Consider the following 19,828-nt stretch of genomic DNA (forward strand, 5'->3'; position numbering starts at 1 on the left):
ATATCTGTCAACAGTAGCTAGCTAACGTTAGCTAAAATGTTTACTGTCGATGGGCATCGCCATCAGCAGCTCCGGGATGTCTCTCTCATTGGTTATTGTGCTCCCACTCCGAAAGTACTGACGTAATCAGATTTTAACTCAAAGAGATGAGACGGAAGTTTTTGGCCTGTTGGTTTCAGATAATTACAGAAATTGTCAGCAGGGGAGGTAGTTTCAGTTGGTGTTTGACCATTTGATAAGCAGTTCTGGTGAGCAATACTGACAGCTTCAGTTACTATTACCAACTATGCTAACCACTTGACAAGCATAGCAAATAAATGAACAGAAACGGAACAATAACTTACTGTTCAAGGTAAAATTTTAGATTGGCACCCATGACCACTGAGGCGTTTATGGAACCTGATTGGTATCTTTCAAAGCAAAATGAAAAAGGACAAAGCAAGAAATCTCTCAGGGCACCTGTGCATTTTAATCTCTGGAGAAGATTTGCTTTCTGTTTTCAGGAATTATCATTTTGAGGCAAGCTGCAAGGTTTCTCCTCGGCAAAAATGCATTTCCACTCTTAAGCACCACAGGATAGGCTGCAGTTCAAGAAAAAGAAGAAAAAATATACCTTTCTTCATTATATTTTTCTCTCTCCAAGCGATAATCACCAGGGTCCCTAGTCCACGCTGCTTTTCCCCTTATTTTGACATTATATATCAAATTTTTCATTAATCCAGCCTAGCAAGGAGCGTAGAACACTGTTTGAACATGACAGGCTCAAGGGGGTGAGGAGGAATGGGCTTTTAATGAAGAGGACAAGGTTTTAACTGGGGAAAATGAACACCAGCAAAGAGTGGGATTTACTTCTCTGTCGCTTTGAAGTTAATGTGAGAAGCTCAATTATAATTTATAATTTATAATATTTTTATAATTTATAATTTATAATAATTTTTTTCTGCACTTTGCTCTGCTTCGCAAAATCCTTAACCTTTTGCATGAAGGGCCTCCCCAGATGTCCTTGATGTCAGTGCTTCTGCATCTTGTGTCACGCTGGAATTTGGTGTTTTTGCTGTATGTGGGCTGTGACACTGTTGGTTGACAGCAGCGTGTAAATGCACATGGTCAAGGCCCATTACCTCACCAGTGAGTGGTAGTACATTCAATACAGGAAATGACTTTTTGGTTCAGTGAAATAAGTGAATTTTCCTCCTCATACGTGAGTATAAAGACCTTCTTTGCTACAGGGATTGGAAAAGCAGGACTCTGTTTCAGTTACTTCACAAAAGGAGAAAACATGATTAAAAACATTAACAGGTTGCTTTGAAAAAACATTTCTTTGCAGATAGCTGATATTGTAGGTTAAATGAGGTTAAAAAATGCCTTTAAAACTAACAATTTGTGTTCCAGATTCCAAAGAAGTACTGGACAGATGTGCAGATTTCTCTCAAGCCTTACAGTAGTGTTGAATTATATGCATATTACAATAAGAATGGATTTAGTTAAACATCGACTCTCTTTCCATCAGGATTACCCTCAAACTGTGTCTTGTGTATTTTAGTAGTGATCCTACCTCAGGCCCTGACTCCCTCTGAATTACTAGTGTTACATTTTATAATTTTATGTAAACTCAAGGCCACACTACCTCTCAAATATTTGACTGGAGAGAAAAAAAAGGCAAAAAAAGGCAAAAAAAAAGACGGAATAGCAAGCACAACAAACAGATCTATTTTACATAAAGAAATATATGGAATTAGGGACACATTGTGCTTTAAAATGTATACTGAGGTAGTTTCACATTAGACCTCTGCCTAAGGATGGGATTAATAAATGCATATCTTCAATAAGTTAGACTTGATTGAAGTATTTTTCGCAATGTTCCATGTTGTAAATTAATGTATCATTGGTCAGACACTTTCATTAATATCACAAGCAGTATCATATGGAGGACCAGGAAAGGTCACGGAGATAGTAATAGTATAGAAATAGTATAAGTATTTAACTAATTGTACAACTCAAATAGGCATTAATAAATGAGTTTACAAATTAATTTATTAATCTATTAATAAATTGACTAAATTGTAAAGTAATTCATTATTTGATATTTTAATGGGCAATAAAAAGGAATTTTAAATATAATCTACAAATGAAATATTAATCCATGAATAAATAGTTTAATTCATTAAGAATTTTACGAAAACAACATAAAACAGTCAATAACTACATAATTTAACATTAATGAATTCATAAATAAATGAAATAATAGTCATGAATGAATAATGGAATATATAAAAAGCTATTGGAAAATGCAGTTTTGATGGGGGTCGCACCATATTTTTTCCCTGATAATGGGACATTGTGGATAACAATCTGTGTTGGAACCACCCGGAGGAGAGCTAGTTAGCTGTTAGCAGCTTGTGGGCAGCAAAGACCTGCGGTGTATTTGGCTAACAGCAAATGGAGATGGTAGAGCAAACAGAGCTAACAGCTGGCTGAGCTAATAGATTAGGCTACAGCTCACAGAGCTAATCAAGCTCATAATGGCAACAGCTAATGGAACTAAATTGAGCTAACAGAGCTAACAGCTAAGAGAGCAACTAGATTAGGCTATGGCTAATAGAGCTAATAGTGCTAACAACAAACAAAGTAAATACAGCAGGATTGAGTCTGTTTAACAGTGAATTGCAGTGTTATGTGTCAGCTCAAGTTTACAGTAAATAAATGTACTAAAGTAGCCTCCCTCAGCTAAGTACAGTTTGGAGGTAAAAGTGCTTTAAATGCTAACTTTTAACTAACATCTATAGATGATGATAACTAAGTAACCACAGACATCTTTTATTTGATGGTATACATTCACTTTGGGAAGGTAAAAATTGCTTTCCAGGAAAAAAAAAAATAAAGTTAGTGTGGAGCCCTATACTACAAACAAACTGCATTAGTAGATAAAGCATTTTATTTGTGCTTCTTTTCCATCTGCCCCCTTCTGTTCTGGAGGACATCCATTAGAGAGGACACCGATTCAAACCAAGTTCCAGAATGTGCTCTCCTCTTTTCTAATCCTTCCCCTCGTGTACCTCCCTTATGAATTCTCCTGACAACACTGATAACACCAGACGCCCGAGGGCTATTTATACACCAAAACTGTATTTGCATCTGAAAGCCAGTTGGCAAGCAAAATCACCATTCTCATAACACCCACAACAGGGGCCTCTTACAAATATTTCCTCAAGTTTGACAGTGCATTTATTCAGCTGGCAGGCTGGGGGAGCAAGTGGCTGACTAACCTTGCATTCCATTGTGAAGGTTATCACTTTTCCGAGCTGTGCTAGAGTGTCTCGCAGGTGCGATGACAATTTCACGACCAATTACGCTCCCTCTCACTCATCAGCGTTTGACAATGTCGCCCTAGATGAAGTTGAGGATTTTACTGCTGTTGGAGCTGAACTTTGCTGCCCTCATCCTTCTTACTAAATAGAGCTGTACCCACTGTTTAATAAACTGTCTTTTTTATCACAGAATTCTTTTGAATATATTGGTCCATATATTCAGAGTGTAACTGCTGGACAGGGCTCATGCTGATGGATGAGCAACCCGAGGTGAAAAAAGGGATCTGCAGTCCTCGCGCTCGCAGGCTGTCAACCTGCCAGCACTCAGCCGAAATCTCGATTGAGTGCGTGCAGACTAACTCAGTCACGCAAGGACCACACAGACGTCATGACAGTGTACATACAGCATATTCCATATGGAATCATTTATAATTGAATGCTGTTAGAAACTGCACTGCATAAGGCTGTGCGCAAATTTATTGTTGTATATAAATTTGAAGTCTTCATGAAATAATCCTACCATTAAGCACAAAATAGCAATTTATTCCACTATGCTTCAGAAAAAATCGCAATCAGCTTGCTCCTTTGTCTTCAAACTATTTTACCATTTCAAGGGATCCCCGGGGAGATAAAACACTGTTATGTTTCCACTCCTCTGAGGGATGACATTTACCCCCAAAAAACATACACAGTGAGCATAGCCTTTATCAAAGCAACATATGACAGTGACATTTAAGAAAGCGCCTCGCACTTGTTTGCACTTGTAAGGCTGATGATAAAGAGGCTCCCGCTCTGCCAGGCTTCATTAATGGTTTTCGGAATGTGAAAAAAGGGGCCAGCGTTTTTATTGGCACTCAGCAGGATTGTGCAGCAGCCATACACACTCACACCTTGTGATCTAAGTAAATTAGCTGTGAAATGTGGAGTTGTGCTGATGTCAGGTTTTAATTGAAGCCCTCTCTTTCTCACTTTCAAGGTGGGCTACACAGATTTTTCCTTACATAACCAAATAGAGCATGACAAACCCTCTAAATTAAAAGGTAAATCATAGATCAAGCTAGTCATTTTTTTCGTAAAAAAAAAAAAAAAATGGCAACACATTCATTCACTTTGTCTGCTCATGTCAGCCTTTTTCAGGGTAGCTGTAGACTGGAGTCCTCAGAATTTATTGCCAGTCCACCCCATTACAAATATACAATATAAATTGTTTGACACACAGTCCATTCTCTATGCTCCTGTGCCCCTAAATGTGTTCCCATTTAGCAGCTTCTGTTTCTTACCTTATTGTTCAGTATGATAGGTTACCCAGCAAAATTCAACACGTCACACGAGCTTATAGACGTTTTCCTTTGTGACCTTAAGTTCATGCAGTGGGACTCGGTCCCGTGCAAGAGAAATCGCTGTGGTCTATTTATGTTTATAGTTTTCCTGTAATCGATTTTCATTTGCAGAAAAATCTGGGTCACCTTTGGAAAGGCCACCAATGCCTCAACAAGCAATCAATAGCCAGCATTCTTTTTTTTACTGCAAGTGTTTTAGAGGAAAGAGCCCTACACCAGACATTTTTTACATAATACTCCAGCATGTTAAATGTTATACAATGCAGTGCTCAAACACATCAAGCACAGGTTTTATTGTAGACGTTACCAGAATAGGGCAGCACACTACATGAACACCTCACGGCTGTGTCTGTTTTATTTAGTAGCAGGTCAGACTGAGGTTCTGTTTTGGCAAGAACCTACAGGGTGTAGTCAGAAAATGGGTACAACAGCATACGGACAGCTCTCGTTGCTGTAGGCTTTGTAATGGTATATTAAGCTTTTTCAGCACAGATGTGACTTTTCATTTTGCTGCAAAGTAAGGTCAACGATAATTACAACTTACATAATCACTGTCCAGTAAGTGATAATCTTGGTCGTCTGGTTATTGAAATCTCCTTATTATGCATTTCAAATAGGCCCACATGAAATTCAAATGGCCATTCATCTGTTCATGAAAGAGACATTCAACGCTCTCTAATAATTAAATTATACCCATTGTAAGGCAATGCTTACACTGATTATTGCAGCTGTCATGTCTTCTCCAGGTGATCTTATATGAAGGACATTTTCTTTACAACTTGAGATATTATTCATAGAATATACAGTATATCATAATAATTTAGAAGTAGCTGAAAAAAGGTAAATGTTTTGTTTATTTTTGTGTACGTGGTAAGGCTGAACAACTAATCAAATATTATCGAATTACATGGCCAAAACATACCATTATAATAAAGCATTGTGGTGCTACTGAGATGCCCCAACCTATAAATAATACTCTTCAGATGTGAAGGAACATTTTATGTACAGACCCCAATAAAAATAAGATCAGATTTATTATAATGTCTTCAGATGAAATGCAAAACTTACCATTTCCAGCAAAATCTTCACTCATATCACAATCTTAACAGGAATGCTAAACCTGGAAATGAGTTTGCATATTTGCTCTTCCGGGTCCCTTGTCTCAAAGTCAATGGGTTTTTTGAATGGGTTTTTCAGATTTTCACCTTTTCTTCTACATCACAAAACACATAAGCAAATACCCCATGTTTACAAAAGGGGTTGCTAACAAAACTACCGAGGTTGTCGGGGACATTAAGAGAGTCCATCTTTACAGGGGAACTTTAGTCGCAAACCATTCTAACTCTAACTTTACAACTCATAGATCAAGTTAAGTGTGTGTAGTATAATGTAGTAAGCCACTTGGTTGGGGTGACGTTGAAGTCATCCAACAGGGATGTAGTTGATTTATAACCTAAGCATTGGCCTTTTACTTTAAATTCTGGATTATCCCACAAAATAAGTCATCCCTTTAAGACTTTACAGCGAAAAGCAGCTCTGTGAAGTTAAAGTGAGCCACAGGTGCTTTCAGCTGTATGCTAATGTCAGCATACTAACATGCAACCATGGCAATTCTAAGATGCGTATGTTTAGCGGGTACTGTGTTTACCATGTTCACCACCTTAGCATACTAACATTTGCTAGTAAGCATCAAACACAAATTACAACTGAGGCTAATGGGAAACATGTCAACCTCATGGTGATGTTGGAGGAAAGAGGAAAGCACACCAAAGTCAGTCAGCAGACCATGCTCTGAGGACCATGAATGTCTGTGCAGTATTTAATGGTCATCTATCCAATAGTTCTTGAGATATTTCAGTCTGGACCAAAGCAATGGATTGACTGATATTACAAACCCCAGAACAATAATGGTAGTGTGGCTAAAAAGAAGAGGAGGCCCCCGACCAATCATTCATTGGGCTGTTGAGTATTTAAAGATACGAGAAAACTAAATAACAGAAACAAAGCGACAGAAACAAGCTTCCTAAAACAAAGTATCAGAGTAAGCAAAGGGTGCTGCAGTGCAGGGAGGGAGACAGGAGACAGCCCCTGGCCTCTCCAACAATCAGAACAGACCAGGTACCCCTGAGGGGAAAGGACACAAAAGTTAAAATAAACACCACAACGTTCCAACAGGAGGACCACATAACACTCATTAATCTTTCAAATCACTCTCGGTTTACAACTTTGGCTCAATTCTCTCAGTGTTTTGTTTCTGTGCACGTGCTACAAAGGTCATCCGTGAACTGGATGCAGCAAAGCAAAAGAGCAAGAGTTCAGCTAAAGAGCTAAGCTTTCCAGTGAAAAACAATGAATACCAATGTAGTCCCTCTTGTTTCCTACGCCTCTTTTTCCTTTAGCCTTTGGGCTACTCCACATCCCCTGGACTTCAATATGTGAATTGTCAAGCAACACATGTAAACTTTGTCAGGGGTGAAACCATAGAAACACCTTAACTGAAGAGTCATTCAAAAAAGGATGTTTTTGTTCGAGAACAGGAAAATGTTGCAACATACAAATTCAAAGTTGCTACAGGTCTATTGATTGAAAACTGTGTTATACAGTGTAATGCAGTTGCTTCCTTAACCATTTGTAGACAGTCTTTAAAACAGCCTTCATTAATAATGGTAGCGCTGAGAGAGATAAGATAAAACAATAATTTGCATTAATCCTTGTCCTTTAAATATGGATTTTAATGGCATCTGCTGTAATATCCTGGATTAAATGGAAGGATCTCTCTGTCTCTTTCTATCTCTGTCTTGCAGTCTCTCATTTACTGAGTCTGCCCACACTTCTTCTACAAAGTGGCAGTTTGAGTGTGGCTGTTTTCTCACTAGAGAGTGTCTCAATGGCTTTTACTTTCCATTGAAGCACATCAGCCGTGACACATGTTAATAATAAGGAACATCTCAGCTTAATGGCTACCACCACAGGTCCAGGGCTGTCAGACTGAGTGTCACATGGTAAATGAATTCATAAAAGCAGAGCTGCTTTTAGCACCCTGTGCTGATGGTGCTGATGAATGATCCCATGAAGTCAGGTGTCACTACATGCACTGTGACTGCATTAGTGTACAAGGGGAGAGGATCATTTAAAAAAAGATGTTTCAGCATGCTAGCTGCTATCACACAGTAAGCAACCAGTCAATGACTGTATGAACTAACTAATTAGTTTACAGATGCAGGTGTTTTAAATATTATATGAAAAGGAAACTGGCAGGACTTCATGTCTAAACCCGATTCGTAGATGTGTTCTAAAGTCATGCATTATTGAATTTACACTTCTGAAATTAGTCACTGTTTTATGATGCTATACAACACAAACACATACAAACAAGCTGTACTAATTCCAGTATTAATGATAAATAAAAAGAAAAGAGCCTTTTCTTCCCTACTATGGTGTGAGTAATTCCATTCTTCAGTGCCATCTTTGTGTGCAGAACACTAAACATCAAGGACTTCCTGCTATACCCCACTGATCCTACCCTCCTCTACGAAGGTGCTACAACAAACCGAGGTTCAAGTTGACTATCATATCCAAGTAATAATTTACTGTAAATTAAGTAAGGCGCCCAATGTTCATTATTCTGTCCTGAGAACAGACCATGTGCTGGGTGGCTGGTGTCTTCCATGACACTTCCATGTTAACAGGTTAGACCGTTCACACTGGATTCCTGAGACGTGCTTCTCACGCATGTGTCAAGCGTGGCTGCTGCGTCACGTCATCTGGAGTTTTGGAGACTTGCATATTTCTACCGAGACACGTGCACGGTTTGTCATATGGACTTAATACCAGCATTTCACTACAGTTTTAATGTGTTTCTTAGGGGTGTGAATCTTTGGGTGTCTCACGATTCGATTCGATTCTGATTTGTTAGGGTCACGATTCGATTCAGAATCGATTCTCGATTCAAACGATTCTCGATTCAAAAATTGATACAGTGCATAGTGTGTTAAGGCAAATTACGGCATCAAAACAATACAGTTTGTATAAGATAATGTGATTTTTAAACAAACTGATTCCAATGATGTAATCACACAAAGGCAAACATTAAAAAAAGGTAACATTTATTCATGCTAAACAAATAAAAACTTACTTACTGTACAAGAAATAACTTGCATAAATAAAATTGCCTAAATAAAAGCTTAGGCCGGCTGCCCTTTCCTTCCCAGAAGTTACAAAAATAAACTGTACACAAATAACACAAATTGGTGTTTTGTGTGATTTTTCAAAATAGAAAAAAAAAAAGATTTTTTAAGGTTATGAATCGATTCAGAATCATGGATGATTAGAATCACGATTCTTACGTGAATCGATTTTTTCCCCCACCCCTACTGTGTCTGTAGAATATGTCACAGAAATGAAGGTTATACACACAACAGGTGAGGGGCAGTTTCTTTCCTGTCCACTCTCTTTCTTTCACTTTTACTTTCTCTCCCTTGCTCCTTCAAGTTTTCTTGCTCTTTCAGTGGGGTAAAGGAAAATCACAACATCATATTATATCGATAATTATCTAACATCATAGCAAACTCGATGTAAACAGATAGGGCAGGCAGGAGCTGCACATGTTGCTGCTGCCACACAGCCTATGTGAACACAAGCATGTGAGTGAGCCGCAGCAGCTCAGTAAAGCAGCCGCCACGCAGTACACAGGCATCCGGTGTGCCTAGCCTCAAAGTGTCATGAGGGTTCCATTCTCACATCATCGATGGATGGATGGATGGATGGATTGATTGTTGGATGGTCAATCTTCGGTCGGTCGGTTGGGTGGTTGGAAGGTTGGTTGGATGGTTGGTTGGTTGTTTGGCTGGTTGGGTGTTTGGTTGGTTGGTTGGTTGGATGGATGGATGGATGGATGGATGGACATACTGACTGATGGACCATTTCAATGCTTTTTCTTTCTGTTTTTTTCTGCTTAGTAACATGGGGTTACTACAGGTGAACAAGTACACGCAGTCCAGACGTGTTCAGTCCCAGTGAATAGCATGGTATGCAGCATCAGCTGGTTTTGTAATTGAGGTTGCTGTAGTCCAGCAAGGTTCACTCAGTGTATTGTCATGAAGAACAGATGCACACTAATGAATTGCTATGCGCAGCTACCTTGGCTGACTTAATCAATCCTTTTTATTTTTTTATACCTGCTCATCAAAAATGTTTTAAAAGCTTTAAGAAAGGTTCTCTCAAGGTAACGCTTTTACAGTACCTCACAAGCTGTCAGACTGCAAATGGAAGTTGGTGACGTTTGAGTTATCAATGTTTTGACACTTAAGTCTGAACCACAATTGGAGTTTTGTGGTCTTCAAGTTGTTGACTTAAATTGTTTAAGAGATTGAACTCATGAAAACACAGTCTTCGATGTTGATGTTATCAAGTTGCATTCTCTGTCGGCCTGAGCTTTGACATTGCTCAGGTAGAGGGATATGCGTGGTTGGACAGGGTGAATTGTTAACATGAAAAATCTTCAACACTCTGCTGGTAGTATGTTTTTGTATCACTAAAAAGAATGACTGAAACCATTTGAAAAATGACTTACACATTACTTGGTATTTGGGAATGCACAGCAGCTTCTAGCATGTTGATTTTGTTTAAATTTATCCTTGTGCAATGTTAACCTCATGCAGGCCTCTGAAGGGCTGGATCAGTACAGTTTATACTGTAATTACAATTAACAGTATAAACAAAGTTATAATCCTTGCAGGCAGAAATTCACACCATGACCTGTAGTGATGCTCTTCCTGCTCACCACTTTGCTACACACAAACATACCTCATTCTTACAGCTGTTAATTTTTTAAGCTGCTTTTTATCCTTCTATAGACATTGAATGTTTCATTGTTGTGCACAGCTTCTTTATCTCTCTCTCTCTCTCTCTCTCTCTCTCTCGTCTGCAGATAGAGCAGCTCTTCAACTGAGTACGGCTGTGGGTAGAGTAATGCAACAATTAATATGCATAGCCTACTTAATAAGCATTCTGCTGTCATTTAGGGATTGGCCATAAGCTGTTTGAGGTGGCACCTCTGTATAAACATGGCCAAAGCTTTGAGACACACACAAGGAGGCTCCTTGAGTCACATAATCATTCCTTACTATATATGTGCTTTTTTATGTCAATAGCTCTCTCTGTCTGAATGGGAATGTTAAGGTTATAACTAGGGGTGTTCCAACAAGGGTACCTCACAATTCGATTCGATTTCGATTATGGGAGCTTCGATTCGATTATTGGCCACGATTCTTCGATTATTGCAATTTTTAATGCTTTTTTCCATACAAGATTGATTTTGTCTTCATCTGTGGCTATATTTGTAAATAAATAGCCTATCAATTAACTCAGTTCCTCTAAAACTACACTCATAAAGTAAATAACAAGGTTTTTTGAACATTTGACTTGTATTTTTTTTTCAAAGACACAAAATATTTTATTTTATGACTATGTAAACATTTGCACTTTGACCTACTTAACTTTGACCAGGGAAAGCTCCACTTGCAGGAGAGCCCCCTCTATTGGCGGAAAACACTGAAAACAGTCAAGCCCTGGATTTAATGAGGCGTAAACATGTGACGTGGCGTGAAGCACGAAGTTGGGCAGTGATCAGTGACAACAAAGTTGTCTTCAAAATAAGAGCTTTACATTGCACCCTGTTGGATTTTAGAACTGGGTTCTTAGCGGGGGGCTTTTAATTTGAAAGTAGTGACCGTTCGTAGCTTGTCGCTACACAACAGCTGTCAGTCAGCAGCTACTAGCTGTTTGGTTGTGTCCGCTAGCTGTCAGCTACAGAGACCGAGGAGACGGTAGCATCTTCCGGATCTCAGCGGCTTTCCAGTTGCTCATCTTGACATCCGCGGATGACGTGATGAACTGACTGCTGTGATCAGCTGTTTCCTGGTTTTAAAACTCCTGGCTGCGGGTCGCACAACAGTGCACGTTATCGACACCTCCGCCCATGTCCCGCAATTGCCGGCACATTGACGCCTCGGATTTAGATAGCAATGGAGGCGGCAGTAAGTGTACCCTCAGAGGCGTCAAATTGGCGGACCAAAACAGACCGGCAATTTGCCGCCTTCTGTCTAAATGCGCGGACCTAGCAAAGCATCGACGTTAATTAATCGATGCCGAATCGTCACATGAAGCATCGCGATGCATCGCCACATCGATGAATTGCACCCACCTCTAGTTATAACTATCCTGTTTACAAGACTTTGTTTAAGAAAATATGGAAAATATGCAATTGCTTCACTTCGCAGAACATCTCTTAAATGAAACAGGAACATACTGCTGATATTAGATTACTGGTAGTAATTGGTTGTCTTAATATAAAAAAGCATTGTATTGTTCAATGAAGTATGTTCCTGCAAATCGACAGATAAGTTAAAACTTCTCTTTAGGTTCAATTCCAATTTTTCCTTTTGTCACAGTGCTTTGCTCCTTCTCAGGTTAGGTTTAGGCACAAAAACCATTTGGTTAGGATTAGGAAAATATCATGTTTTGGCTTAAAATACATGTTTTGTTGGCCACAGACACGGCTGGAGATGTCCAGAGGTCATGTTAAAAACACCCTGTGTTGTCGTTACGAACATGGATGCAGATGGCTAAACTTCCTGTCAAAAATATATATTTTTTGTTGCTACATACACAGCTGGACTTTGTCACATGCTAACCTTAAAATTGTCTTGAGGTACCACGTATAGAAATATTGGAACACCATGGCCCCTTGTCATATATACTGTATCCAGTAGTTTCACACTTACAAATGTTGAGACGCAGTCTTGAACGGCAGTCACTGGCTAGGCAGCCTTGTCTCCTGCAACTCCACCACCATCTCCTCAACCTCCACACATGAAAGTCAGGTAATAAACATGTAATATGAACATGACGTGACACATTCTGTGGAACTGCCAATACAGTACATTGCCCATGACATGTACAAACACTTAATCCTGGTGATTGGGCTGTCAGAATGTGAAAGACCTTATTGAACTGTGACTATAGGCAGATGTGCTGTTCTGTCTTGATACTACATGGATTAACTACTGCCTTCTCATTGTCATAACAGCCAGACTCCGAGACAGATAATTAAGAGTGTGGTGGAGCAGTGGGGGGTGAGGTTCATGCACCTGATAATTTTTCATTATCTCTGCAAAACTGAAAAAAAACAACTGGGCTTGAATTCAACTTGCACACAGATAAGTTTAGTGTTATGACAGCACATCAAAGACTGAAGACACTGATGACAGTGATCTTTCCAAAACCTTAATCATGGCAACACTGTTGTAATTACCAAGTGTTTTAGTTACCTAATCTTAACCACACAGTGTGTCAAAGAAATAGTTTGACATCTTGGCGATATGAATATGGTAGAGATCCAAACAACTCTCATATCTGTCTGTCACATACAAATCTTAGCAAGGAAAGCATTACTTTAGCATAAAGACTGAAAGAGCTGATCTAGCTCAAAAAGGTTACAAAATCTTACCTGCACCCCAAAACCTCACAAATGAATTACATTTTGTTTGTTTTATCTGTCCAAACATTATGAAGTGTGAAAACAAAAAATTCTAGTTATGTGAGGAGTTCTGTGCAGGAATACTTGACTTGACTGTGAGATTTTGCCATTTTCCAGCATTTATGCTAAGATAAGCAAGCAGTTTCCAGGCTACAGGTTTATAATGAATGGACAGATATGACAGTGGTATCTATATTCTTATCTAACTCTCAACCAGAAGGTGAGTAAGCCTACCCTCCTAAATTGTCGAACAATTTCCTAACCCTAACCCTACTCTTTTCCTAATCTTAATCATATGTTTTTTAGCTGCCTAAAACTAGTCTTACACTACCCGTATAAGGGTTTTTTCTGTTTACAAAAGCCTCATGAGTTGTTTTTGGAACTGGCTGACAAACTGCCAATTTTGTTATTTAGGTATGAGGACTTGTTGGCCCTTGAACAAGATTGCTAAATGTCAAAAGCAGTTGCGATGGTGGATATACTACTGCAACAGGGAGAAGTCATTTAGAAGGCAGACAGAAAAAAGCAGCACATGGCCTCAACAGCAATGTTGTGCTCTTTAGATATTGCCAGTTTATGTGCAAGTTGGCCAAAAACAAAACACCAACTGGGATTTCTCTGCCCTTGTTATTTGGCAAAATGTTTAAAATATAATTGGACTTTACAAACTTGAGCTTTGACTTAAAACTTTCTAAATCAATCATACCTGAAGTAAGCTGCAGTATAACCTTTATAAATTGTGTCCTGCTCAAATCATTTCTTTTTTGGACAGACGTACTGGATGTAGCACTTGGCATTGTTGCATCTATGAAAGCAACTACTTGCTTCCAAACTCTGTCTATAGCCGTCTTTATACTGGACAGCAACCCGCCAATTTGGCTGTCCTTTTTGCGGCTAGGTCCGTGAATTTAGACAGACCGCGGTATATTGGGGGTCTGTTTTGGTCCGCCAATATGACGCCTCGGAGGGTACACTTTTTGCCGCCTCCATTGCTATGTAAATCCAAGGCGTCGATATGCCGGCAATTGCGTGACATGGGCGGAGGTGTCGATGACGTGCACTGTTGTGCGACCCACAGCCGGGACTTTTAAAAGCAGGAAACAGCTGATCACAGCAGGTCAATTCATCACTTCATCCGCGGACGTCAAGATGAGAAACTGGAAAGCCGCTGAGATCCGGGAGATGCTAACCATCACAGCCGAGAGAATCGTCAATAACCAGATCACTCATCACTGTTCTCGCCCAACTTCGTGCTTCGCGTCATGTCACATGTTTACGCCTACCCCAGTGGCGGCTTTTTTGCAAAGGAGGAATATTACACCTCAGTTTCACATAGACAAGGCGGCAGATTGCAGCCTTTACCTGGCTGCAAATGTGGCATATTTTCTAACTAAACGGGCTTATCTTTCCATGTTGTGTATCTCTCATATTAGCCCTCCCACTCCCTCACTCGGTTCCTTTGCTGCTTCCCCTCTGCCTCTCCCTTTTTCATGTTCTCTTTTCCACACAGTGTCTATCATTTCCTTTTCTCTCCCTCTCTCTTGCTACTCTCTCTTTTCTCTTGTTTCCTTTGAAGTGCTAAACAATGAGAGGGCTACACTCCCTGTTAAGCTCGTAGGGAAATCCAGGCTGAAACTGCATGGCACAGTGCAGCACAGCAGAATCTTGTCCTCGGTACCCCAGGGGGATGGGAGCGGGGAGGAGGCAGCATCAGAAGTATGGTCAGCATGCAGTGACAATGACAATGGCTGCAGACACGGAGCCTTGATCCTCCGAGCAGTCACCAGACTACATCAGCACAGCGTGGCTGATGAATGCTATGACTAATTTCAAGAGAGCGTGCCTATCTCTGTGTGTCGCTCTGATTGTTGAACCTTGACAACTGTCAGATTCTTGACAGGATGTCTATGAGACTATCAGGGTGTAATTATGGAGACCAGACGATTTCCATGTCAAGACCCTATTGGCTGTAATGATTGAGTCAAAGCAACTCATTGGTCCAGCATGTCAGTGTAGAGGAGAAAGACAATCACTCGTCCTTCTATTGTCTTCCCTCTTTCCTCTCATTCAGCCACAGACACATCCATGCAGTGATGAATGCTATTCATTACTAAAGCATGAAACCGGAAATGAAGCAGAATGAGTGCTTTGGGAAGCAATCTGTGACTAGAACATATAGTATCGTATGCTAAAGCATCTGAGACGTGTTTATCCACTCCCACATGTTTCCTTGGAGCTATATCTCACAGTTACTCACATTATGCTGTATACACGTCCGTTTGAAATCTGATACGGCCTCTCTCCTCTCAAATTTCCTTTTTTTCCATCTGTGTCTGGCTCTTTCTCTCATATTTATAGATGCTAATGCGGACGCTGGATAATATTCTTTTATGTGGCCCTTGATGCATTTCTTGAGTCAATCTGTCTCACAGAGCAAGCTCTACATGTATAATTCACCCTCCCATCAACCACCTTTAATGAAAGCAAATGCCTTTCTCCTCTTCATAGAGACGTGACTGATTCCACACAGGGATTTGTGATGACAACTTGATGTTTCGTATTTGTTTTAGATGAATCCAGAATTTTGATTAATTCATTTGAGTAGAGAAAGCATATGTAACATGTCTGCTCTCCTTTGCCTATAAATAACTGCGCTGGGTAGAAGATTTCTTCATTCTCATTGTTGCTCTGCAGTTTCATCTAAGGCTGTTTCATGTCTTTGATTACTCTGATGAGGTCAACAAGTCTGAAGGTCTGCTAGAATTTGCCGAATGCCTGAGCTCGCTTAAGGTCATTTCACTTCTGTAGAAACACAATTTAATAATTGCTGAGCCCATAATGAAAATGATGTGGAGCCTGAGAGCCTGATGTCACAGCACAGGTCATTAATAATTGGAGAAGTGCATTAATTTGAAATTTAATAGGATAATTAGATAATATTTTTGTGTCAACATACTTGTCTTGACATTGCATGGGTAATATTAATGTGATGTGAAGTATGAGAGATTTGATTAAGTAAGTTTCTGCTGCTGATAATAGATAATGCAATTATAGATAATTATTATTACATTTGCTGTTAGTCAGATGAGAAGGCTAATATTATTTTCTTCTCTGTTCAGCACTAATATTGTCCTGAAAGTATTTAGCAAAGAACTGATAAAGGATCATATATTATTGTATTATGACATTTTATAATTTTTTTGATCACAATTTTACAAAATAATTGTTTGGGAAAATAGTAAAAATACAAACTCATTCAACTAAAGGTAATCCTCCTAATGACGTAATGCAGGAGAAACGATGTCTGGCAGGTGTGAAGTAACTAGGGCTTTGACATTTGCCCAAAAAATCATATTCGAACTTCGTTTGTTTATTAATATTAATATTCGAATATATTCGAATATTTATTGATAATATTTTGATCATTAAATGCCTCCAGTAAGACCTATATTAGTATCAAAAGAAAGTCGTTTTTCTGTTGTTCTGTGTTCTGTCCACCAGAGGGCAGTGTATCAATCAATAGACAGAAAAGTGTTGACAGGTGGGCTCTCAAGTTGCTGGTCGTGGAGTGGTCGATAAGTTTAGTCTTACGTATTTTACAAATAACTTTGTCCTTTCTCATTATTTTTCCTTGTTTCAGGAAACCAAAGAAGCGCCACACATTACTCCTTAAATTTTCCGGCGTGTATAGTTCTCCTTCCGCACTCGCAGCCTTTTGCTCCGCCATTGTTTTTCTGTGAAAGAGTGTAAACAGGCGTCAGGCGCTAACGACGTGATAACGTACAGAAGCCCCAGGTGATCAATGCTCATGAGCTCGCGTTTCACAAAACAGGCTGAAAAAAGCCTCGAATCTGGATTGAAAACTATGTTTTCAGGCAAACACATTTACCAAAAATAATGCTTATTATAGGTTCGAATATTTAGAAGCTGCCCGATATTCGTTCGAATATCTTTTTTTTTTTAATATTCGAATTATATTCGAATACCGAAGTTCGATGTCAAAGCCCTAGAAGTAACCAACAGGAATCAAAGCCATGGTGGCAGCTCTGTGAGGCTGTTCTTATACCCGGTGGTATTTTACATGTTAGCATGACAACATTTGCTAATTGCTCTGCGGTCAAGTAAGCAGTAATATGTAACAGGCAACCTCCGGTTAGACTTTCAAAATAAAGATTGCTGACAAGCTTTTCACATATTATAACATATTATAACTTTTGCACTGATATTAACATTGTCAAACTGTCACGGCCTGGTAAGGCAAAGTAATAATTGGTTAGGTTTAGGCATCAAAACAACTTAAATAAGGTTTAGGAAAAGATCAAACTTGTGGTTAAAATAACTACATTCAATCTCTGTGATGTTTGTCACATCATGTAATGTACAGTAGATAATGCCATTTATGTACGTCAACTTACTTTCGTAACATAACCTAATAACAAGTCACTCTTTATTCGGGCACAAACGGGATGCAAACCCTGGTCTTCTGAAGGAAGGTCCATTGCATGACCTATCCAGCCAGGCCAGCCACCCTCCGGCTGGATTTCTCTTGCTCTTTATACTACTGCACTAGAGGAGTGCTTCAAGAAGTGATGTTAGAGGGGTTTACCTACAGCGTCAACTGTGAAGTGTGGAGCCACTGACTAGGCTGCTGTATTTGATACAGCCTTGGACAAATATACATTTTGACCAGATCATGTTGCACAAAGAAAAATGTAACCCCTAGTCGCACTAAGGAGCTGTTTTTCTATAATGGGTCTTTATTTTGTTTATTTCACACATTCTCACTCATGCATGCAAGTGACAATTAGTCTTGCCAATGGTTTCACACTGTTCCAGTAATTTACAGTTGTCAGTAACACGCCAAGATATGCATTAATGCGCCAACAAAAACAGGAAGGATAAGGTGCTAAAAAATCAACTGCAATGTTTTATGTGATAGGAAATATATTAAACAAATCTGTCAGAGCTCAGTGATACACACATTAGGTTTTAGAGTGTATCACTGATTTTTGTTTGTTTGTATCAGGGCTGTGTTGAATCAACTCATCTTAGTTACTGTTAGTTGGATGAAGTAAGTAGTCTCTAAAGATGAAACAAATTGGCCATCCAACATTTCCAAAAAATCCAGAACTGTCTTATCCATTATATCATGCTAGCCAACAGGCACATTGACTGTTGCTGGCAAATGCTGGAAGAGGAAAATAATTCTGACATGCTGGATGTAGTCACTATGCCCAGAGGTTGTTGAGCAACAAGTAGCTCCATTATGTAGGCCAACTCCCCTGAAATGCAATATTTTCTATTGGAGATTCTTTCTTTAATTTTATTGTGTTTCACTGCAGATGTGGATGTTTACAACTGGCATCAGGGTTTCCCCCAGTGTATTATAAGCCTGGCGGGCCGCCAGGTCTTACTTGCCCCCCCGCCAGGCTAAGCATCGTTTATTTATTTTCTTGAAATCAGTTTTTGCGCTCATCAACACGTGATCAGGTGTCTTTTTCATCACCTGATAACGTCACAACTTCGTCGCGCATAACAGGACATGTCACGGACATCATGCTCATCAGACCGCTGCTTCACCAGCTGACCGACCTCGTAGCCGTTAACGTGAGCCGAGCCGCGGCTCTAGAGGCTCAGCCAGCTGCTGCAGCGGCTAGTAGCTGTTAGCTGTTAGCACGTCGTCCCCTGCAGTGTCAGAGCTCCGGACTTCTGTGAGCCGAGGTGCTTCCACAAGATGTGAAAATGACCCAGTGTTTCATTTTTCAGCTCGTACGGTTCGCATTTACACACGTTTGTTTTCTCTGGTCCAAACAGTAGATTACAGAGTATCTTTGGTAGATCCGTGATTGTCACGTTTCCATGACGACTGACCGGAAACACACGCGTGGTCATGTTCACGTGACTCCAGATTGTAAAAATCTCTGAGGAAAAAAATAAAAATCTCTGGAGACACCAGGCAGTTGTTTTTTAGTTTTTAGTGCAGACAGTTGATATTATTTATCTAAATTATATTTTTATTATTTATTTATTTTTGTGGTTGGTTGAACAGCATTTCAAGAGTGCAATCTGTAAGACCTGGTGTTACATAAATGTCTTATAATAACACATGATAATGATAATATTTTCAAATTTCCAGTCAACTTTTAACATTGATCTTAAAGCCTTATGGAATCACTCCTTCTAAGTTCTACTACTCCATTAATGAATCTGTTACCTATAGGGCCCTGCCATCAGTCAAACGTCAGGGTCAGGCCCCTGACACAAAAAACACGCTTGGGCACCGGTGGGCCGCTGGTGGGCCACCCTACCACCGGGCTTAGCAAGTTTTCTGGGGGAAACCCTGTGGCATAGAACGATTTCATTTCTGCTGTTACTAACAGATCAATGTCTCCATCAAGGTTGCGTTTATTGCACCCAAAGAAAAAACAATCTCAAGAACAGATAAATAATTTAACCTCCAAACTAGCAGAAAAACAGAAAGAGACCTTTGTTCGAATCTATTTAGAAATGTTTTTTTGTTTTTTTGCATGACAGCATCATCTTTAAGCTCTCTATACTGATAGACACTTACGTGGGTGTGTGTGTTTCAACAGTTATGAAGTCTCAGTCTCAGTAAAACAATTTAGATTTAATGAAGCAGA

The 19,828-nt window shown here is 39.6% G+C and overlaps 1 protein-coding gene across 1 annotated transcript in view; it reads left to right on the plus strand.

Moving 5' to 3' along the window:
• Positions 1-19,828, plus strand: part of LOC311270927 (protocadherin-15-like) — a 256,820-nt gene that overhangs the window by 22,861 nt on the left and 214,131 nt on the right. The gene's annotated exons all lie outside the window — the stretch shown is intronic.

Source organism: Pagrus pagrus, assembly GCF_965226575.1.
Source record: "Pagrus pagrus genome assembly, chromosome: 15".
In the NCBI taxonomy this organism is placed as follows: domain Eukaryota; kingdom Metazoa; phylum Chordata; class Actinopteri; order Spariformes; family Sparidae; genus Pagrus; species Pagrus pagrus.